An 8,145-nucleotide genomic window follows, 5' to 3' on the forward strand; every position below is an offset into this window, starting at 1 on the left:
CTGTGTTTTTTCAAAGAAAACCATAGCAAATCTCATTTGAGGAAGAGCAGAGAGAAGTGAGGAAAAACTTTAGAAAGTGGGCAATTAGAGGTTGTCACGTTGTGGATGCAAAAGGGAAGGGATCCCATTTTGGAAGCAAAGGTGAAGCAAAACATCCCTGTGGAAGAAACCTGGCAGCAAATGTCCTGTCCTTTAAAATAGTCTGACAACTACAGACTCCATGGCGCTCATGCACACTTATGTGCCTAAAATGTAGTAATAACAAAAAATAATGACAGATTTTATACTGATAAGCCATAATTTTCTCCTGCTGGATACCCCTCTAAATATACTGATGCAAACCATACTTTGCTGCGGTCCAATAAACCACTCCATTCACCATATTCCCGTGTTCGGTATGAAAGGTAATGATCTGCATACACAAGCTGTTTTCTATTGCTAATAATGAAGGCTAGCAACACTTTCGTATTTCCTTGATGGCTCTGGGGGGTCTGATTATACAAGACACTAAACACAAGATGGGTTGGGGGGGAAATCCAACCCGACTCACGTTTAAGATGTGACCGCACTGACGTTTAAAACAGTGTAGGGGGGAGGAAATGGGCTCCCAAGCGCATGCATGGATTAAGAGAAGCTTCGTTGGTCCCTGCTTTCATTAAATTATTTTTTTATTTTATTCATAGAATTAAAAGCCCTGCTTTCCACCCAGCTTGCTTTAGTGGGTAGAAAAGGGCCACGGGGGAGAGGCTGTTCATCTTACTTCTGGAACATGTGTCTCCTGGGTAGAAATGTGGAACGGGCAGTAAAAGAAACCATCCACCATCCACCATCTGCAAGAGCATGCTGGGTGGAAAGCGGGGACCAATGAATCTCTCCTACTCCACATGCGCCCTAGGCAGCCCATTTTCCCCATACACACTATTTTGAAGGTCAGTGCGGTCACATGTTAAATGCGTGTTGGGTTGGGGTTTCCCCCCATCCCACTTGCCATTTAGCATTTTGTGCAATCACACATCAGACATCACAACCATATATTAACTGAGAAGTGAAGAGTAAAACAAACCACATTGGAGAAAAGAGTCTCTCTTCAGATATGCTGCATGAATTCTGGCTAGACCAATATGTCCTAACATGCTATAGCTACTGGTGTTGTGTATTGCTGGAGCTTGAGTCTGAACAATGGCTCCTGACTCCTGAGGCCTACATGGCTATTGGGTGTTTTTGCACTGGTAACGGCCAATCATAACTGTTGCCTTATAATCCATTTGCTGCACTGTAAATAGTTACTTTCATGCAAACGAAGGATTCTAACTACTTGCTTTGTATTGGTTGTTGCTAAAAAGGGGTGTGGTTTTCTTAAGTATAAATTGGCTCCTGTTGAGCCTGGTCTCAGTCTGTCTGCTTCCAGTCTTCAATAAAGTTGTTTTTATGAGCTGTTAATCACAATACTTAGTACTGGCAACGAAGGTGGGATTGAAGGCAGGTAGGCAACTCTGCGATGCCTAGAGCTGAATCACATCAGGTGCTGAAGAACTGTTGCCTTGGCCGACCCAGAGCTGATACACAGCCCCTCTGTCGCAACTCACCAACAGTGAGCCATAGGCACCAAGGGCCCCTTTGAGCCTTTTGACTCAGCCACCGAGGACTGAGAATCATAAGTCACAAGGTTCAAGTTCTACCTTGAGGCAAACAAGGTCACTGATGCAGACTTTCAGAGAGCGACCTTTTTCAGCATCTGTGGTCGGTCCACTTTCAACATAGTCAGGGCACTCGTAGCGCCGGTACAGCTCCAAGCAACGGCATTCAACATCATCAAAGACTGGCTCCGAGACCACTTCTTGCCACAGCCATTGGAGATTGCCAGCTGGCACACCTTCTACATGCAGGACCAAGCTCAGGGAGAGTCGATGACCATTTTCATTATTGCTCTCTGGCAAGTGGCATGACACTGCAACTTCACTGGCCTAGAGATCGTGCTCCGAGATCAACTGGTATGTGGTCTGTGAGATAGGAAGCTGCAACGTCGCCTATTCACCAAGAAGAAGCTCATATTCAAGGAGGCCCTTGAGGAGTTCCTCACAGCGGAAGCAGCTGACCAGTCAACCAGAGTGGTGCGTCAATAGTGGAGTCCAACCCTACAAAGAGGGCAGAACAGGTCCATCACAAGAGCATTGAGAGCAACTCAGGGGAGATGACAAGGTCCACTGGATTCAAGTGGTGCTGCTCAAGCATTCCAAACTGCAAACTACGAATGGGTTGCCCTGCGCCAGCTGTGGAGGAAGCCACGACCAAAAATCCTGCAGATTCTGTGACGCCGAATGCTGGGCTTGCAGAAAGAGGGGGCACATCACACATGCATGCAGGGCAACCAGGAACAGAGGCTCTCCACCGCATACTCCATGCCAATGGCGGCCAGAACAGAAGGGTTCTTTCTGGCCTGAAGAATGCCACTCTGCATCTAAGTGTTCCAGCCATCCCACAGTCCTGAACACCTGAATGCCCATGAGGGAAAAGATCAGGGTAACTGTGCACATTGAAGGAATGCCGTGCGAGATTGAGGTCGACACTGGGTCGGCAATCTCAATCATCTCGACGGACACCTTCCACCGAGTGTGTCCCCGGGAAGTAGACCAACAGCTCAAGCCACGCGACATACACTTGACTGACTTCCAGGGTCATCAGATCCCAGTGGCGGGTGTCAGCAAGTTTAAGGTCAGTTTCATGGACTTTCATGCCCCCCTCTGCCTGGTCATCGTCGAGGGGCACCACTCAAATTTGCTAGGACTAAATTGGTTTGAGGCCTTGGGAATCCATGTCACTGGCATCCAACAAATCAGCCAATCAGACATCGAGGCCATCTGCTCTGAGTTTCCATCTGTGTTTGACGGTTTGTTGGGACGGTACACAGGACCCCCGTTCTCCTTCGACCCAGACCCTACAGTGCTGCTGATCTGCTTGAAAGCTCGACGTGTTCCCTTTGCTCTCAAGCCACGCATCGATGAGGAGCTGGAGCAGCTGATCACACAAAGGGCTCTTGAGCCTGTGTCACACGCCTGTTGGGAGACTCCCATCGTCATGCCCATCAATGCCAATGGGACAATACGCATCTGCGCAGGCTATAAGTGCACTCTAAATAAGGCACTGCTGTAGCATGTTTATCTGGTGCTGGTAGTGAGTCACTCCTGGCATCACTAGCTGGGGGCAAGATCTTTGCGAAGATTGACCTGGCACAAGCATACTAGCAGCTTCCAGTAGATGAAGCCACCGCGGAAGTGCAAACCATCATGACTCATCGAGGCTTATTTAAAGTAAAGCGGCTCCAGTTCGGGGTCAGTGTGGCACCTGGAATTTTTAAGGGATTTATGGAGGGACTGCTGAGGGGCATCCCTGGTGTCATCCCGTATTTTGATGACATCCTGATCATGGGAACATCCTCTACAGAACTCACCAACTGCCTTCAACAAGTACTCCGTCGTCTCCAGGACACTGGACTCAAGGTTAAGAAGGAAAAGTGCCAGTTCAGCATGCCTCAAGTAGAGTTCCTGGGATTCCTGATTGATGCCGATAGCATCCACCCTACAACCAGCAAAGTGCGGGCCATCTGCAGTGCACCACCACCTCGCTCCAAGAATGAACTTCAATTGTTTCTCAGGCTCCTGAACATTTACCATTTCTACCTGCCGCACAAGGCATCACTGGCCGAGCCATTGCATTGACTGCTAGAGAAAAATGCACCCTGGGTCTGAGGTTGGAAGCACAACCAGGCATTGTCCGCAGTCAAGGAGCTCCTTTCATCAGACAGCATGCTTACCCATTATGATGAACTCAAGCCGCTCATACTCACCTGTGATGCCTCACCTTATGGAATTGGTGCAGTCCTAAGCCACTGAATGCCTGACGGGCGGGAGGCCCCATTGCTTACTTCTCCAGGACCTTGTCACCGGCAGAATGGAACTATGCCCAGATCAACAAAGAGGCTCTTGCTCTGGTTTCGAGTGTAAAAATGTTCCACGACTATGTCTACGGATGGCACTTTGAGATTGCCACTGATCACAAGCTGCTACTAGGCCTCTTCGCCCCAGACCAACAGACCCCGCAGGTTATGTCCCCAAGAATGCTGTGCTGGTCGATTTTCCTGTCCACTTACAACTACAGACTTTTCTATCGTCTGGGCAAAGCCCTGGGGCATGCCAATGCCTTCAGTCGTCTGCCACTGCCGGGCCCTACCGCTGACCCATCTCCTGCTCATGGGGTCATGCAGCTAGAAGACCTACCCCAACCTCCTCTCCTTGCTTCAGACATTACTGCTCACTCTGCTAAGGACCCCACGCTCTCCCAGGTCCTCAACTGGGTGTGGAGGGGGTGACCTGCCAGCCAGCTAGACACTAAGTTCCAGCCCTTCAGTTCCCGCCAGCATGAGTTGTCAGTCCACAAGGGATGCCTGCTCTGGGGGAACAGAGTCATCGTCCCACCAAGGTTGCATCAGCGTGTGCTGGAGGCACTTCACGCGGGGCACCCAGGGATCGTCAGGATGAAGGCTCTGGCCCACAGCTACGTGTGGTGGCCAGGGATGGTCCAAGTGGTAGAAAGATGGGGCCGGACCTGTCTGCCCTGCCAGGAGTCTTGCCCCGACAAGCTACATGCCCCTGTGCACCCATGGGAGACAACGCACACACTGTGGTCACGGCTCCACATTGACTTCACCAGGCATTTCAAGGGCACATATTCCACGTCGTGGTGAACTCATTTTCAAAGTGGCTGGAAGTGATTCCCCTGTCGGCCATAAATTCCCAGTAGTCATCCGCTCTTTAAAGTGCCTGTTTGCAACCCATGGACTGCCAGATGCCATCATCTCAGACAACGGCACACAGTTCACCTCCCAGGAATTTCAGAGGTTCCTTGAGAACAATGCTACTGGCAGAACACCCCGGAAACATATCAACCAGCTACAGCAGCGTTGGCTGGAGTGGGCGCAGGGCCTGGACAGAGACTATTCATCATGTACCGTTGATGCAAGGGTTGATTCAGCGGCAACAGCCAAGAAGAGTGGAGATATTCCAGCGGCACCAAGCTGTCCAGAAACTCCAGTGAGTTCAAGAGACTCCTCCTCTTCTCCTAGTGGGGCAGAGCCCATTGCCAACGCTGGGCCACCAGTCAGTGGACCATCCATTACAGAGGGGTTGCGTAGATCTCAGAGGACTCGGCATCCTCCGTCATACCTCGGAGACTTCATTTGCAATGGGGTGTCCCAAACTTAGGGGGGAGGGGTGTTGTGCTGGAGCTTGAGTCTGAACAAAGGCTCCTGAGGCCTACATGGCTATTGGGTGTTTTTGCACTGGTAACAGCCAATCATAACTATTGCCTTATAATCCAATTGCTGTGCTATAAATAGTTACTTTGTATATAGTTCATGCAAATGAAGGCTTCTAACTACTTGCTTTGTATTGGTTGTTGCTAAAAAGAGGTGCGGTTTTCTTAAGTATAAATTAGCTCCTGTTGAGTCTGTCTGCTTCCAGTCTTCAATAAAGTTGTTTTTATGAGCTGTTAATCACAATACTTAATAACCTGCATACTCCAATCTATCGGGTGGATCGAAGCCATACTAGGGAAGGAAAGAACAAATAGGAAAATTAGCTTTCTGTGGACAGAACAATTTCTGTCAGGCTGAGAATCGCAGGGGGCATTTTAGTCTGTAGCTGGAAGGGGGGAAATGTGGAAGCCCTGCTCCACAGACAGAAATTGTTCTGTCCACAGACAGTTTTGTTTCTATTTGTTTTTGTTTGTTTTTGTTTTGTAAAGTTATATATTTATAAATTTACAGCTACAACAAAATGTTCACAAACTATACAAAAAGGATTAAGACACAGTAAAACAAATACAATTAATTTAATAGAACTGCATTTCAGCTATACTGGATCCTGGAAGAAGGAATTCCCAGCACGGCTTCATTATTCTGCTAATTTACAGAGCAGTGTTTCATTTAGACATACATGTAAGCCTGTACTGGAAAAAGGGTTTGGGGCCTAGGACCTAGGCCTGAGTAATAGACTGCAGATACATAGACCAGACTAACAGATAACTGAGTTGTACCTAGGGTTGTTTAATTTGCATGTTTAGCAAAGGCCCATGGGGCATGTATATAAAAAAGAGGTCACCATGACTAAGAGGAGTGATGTTATACAGAACTAGGCTAGCTGGAAATACTAAAGGGAGGATGAGCTGCTGCTGCTGCTGCTGCTGTTGCTTGGAAGGCAAAGCCTGTTTCCAGGCTTTGGAGCTAAGATCATCACAGAGCTGAAACTACTGGCTGGAAGAGCTGAACTCTTCTCCCTGGAAGAACTGCAGTAGCTGGGAAGAGCTGAAGAAGCAAGAGCAGGAATTGCTGGCAGCTGAACTCATTGACTCCTTGAAACCAGCACCCTAGTACAGAGCTGCCCCACTTCATCTTGCTAGGAGAAAAGGGGGACTGCTCCTAGGGCAACAAGCAAGCCCCAGGATTCAGACAGCATCTTCCCCAAAAGAGTAATGCTGTGGCAAGGCCTGCTAGATATTTGGGACGCTGTTCCAGGCAAAGACTCTGGCCAAATCTACAGAACTGTCTGCATACTTTACCAGGGGGTTGTGAGTAGGATTGTACTCTGGGGCCACTGGTTACTGATCCAGTATTAATAACTTTGGGAATGTTTTCATAGTTGTGTTTAAATAAATTGCATTTATATTTGAATTGGTAAACATATTGAACCTAGTCCTTGGGACTCTGGGGGTTACATACATATTCACAACCCGCAGACTCATTTGGTCCAACCCTCAGGAGTTCTTCTCAATCTTGCAAATATGTACGTCCAGTTGCCTGCCTCTTAGAGCAGGCATTTACCTTCCTCATCCACCTCCACTCATTGGTGGTGGAGCTGGACCCCCACCAAGGTGTCTTATTTGACCCATTCTACGGCGAGGAAATCCAGGAGGTCCTTTTCCATCATTGGTCCTGAAAAGGAAGAAGATACAATGCCTCTTCTTACCACATGTGGGTTAATGATGCTCTGGATATATAGAATCACAAAATCTACCACTCCTCAAAACAACTCTGTTATAGAAACGCTCCAAGAACTCTGACTATCCAACACTCGACCGTTGGAGATGTAAACCATCGCACCAGAATTGTCTTTTAGGCTCAAATGACATATTTAGAGGAATTCTATTATTCTTCCTTTTTTTGCTGTTTTGGACTCAAAGCAGCCCCTGGGCAGGCTGAGTTTGACTGGAGGAAGAGTGAGGTAGAAAGAGGCTGCTTTTTCTCTGGTTCTTTGGGAGTTTCTCTGGTTGCGTCCATACTGGGGGGTGGGTGGGCAAAACTCCCCAGTTTGATCACATTGCCTTCAAAAATAATTTTGTACTAATACCCTTCCCATTGGCATTTTAAATAGAGTAATATTTTTCTATATATAATATTTTTCTACAAACACCATTCCATAAATTACTTTGTATGGATTATAAGTTATAACTCATTCATGAATTGGGTTTTGGAATAACTGTTATTGCTATTTGAAATGTAATTATTCTATCTTGTGATTGGTTATGGTTTAAATTCAAATGGGGCAATAAAACCTTTAGGTTTCTTTGCATTTATAAATTCCCATGGGGTTATAGATTCGCTCAAGTTCTTTTGTACCTTGTATTTTGAGCCATGTGGGATTCAAATATGGGGATATTATCATAGATGGGGGTAGTACTATCAAATGAGGTGTTGTTAAGGTTTCATGTTCTACATTATGCTGAAGGTATGGTTCTCCTTTAAGATGAGAGAAAAAAGCATCGAACCGTACGAAAGCAAGTACTATATACTGGGCGTTCACGGGAAGTGCCTCACCCAATTGAAATGGATTGAATTGGCAATGGAGATTTTGAATGTGGGGACTCATGACTCAATGTGAGTATCATTATGGTCTTTGGCGATACACCAAAGGAATGCCCATGAGCCGAAACTCATTGGGGTAATTTTATTGTACTGTGGTTGCGTATAGAATTAACTGGCCGGAAGAAGAATAGCGTCGAAACGAGCAAAGAAGAATTATTACGGCCGGAGAAGTTCGTAGCCAGGTTTTTGGAAACTCCAATTGCCCGCGAACTAGGTCAGAGCTCTCCCTG

At 47.1% G+C, this 8,145-nt stretch overlaps 2 pseudogenes; one reads left to right on the forward strand and one right to left on the reverse strand.

Moving 5' to 3' along the window:
- Positions 1-2,502: 2,502 nt before the first annotated feature.
- LOC129323590 (uncharacterized protein K02A2.6-like) lies at positions 2,503-5,258 on the forward strand (annotated as a pseudogene).
- Positions 5,259-6,879: 1,621 nt separating this feature from the next.
- LOC129325050 (selenoprotein K-like) lies at positions 6,880-7,148 on the reverse strand (annotated as a pseudogene).
- Positions 7,149-8,145: the final 997 nt, after the last annotated feature.

Source organism: Eublepharis macularius, chromosome 2, assembly GCF_028583425.1.
Source record: "Eublepharis macularius isolate TG4126 chromosome 2, MPM_Emac_v1.0, whole genome shotgun sequence".
Taxonomy (NCBI): domain Eukaryota; kingdom Metazoa; phylum Chordata; class Lepidosauria; order Squamata; family Eublepharidae; genus Eublepharis; species Eublepharis macularius.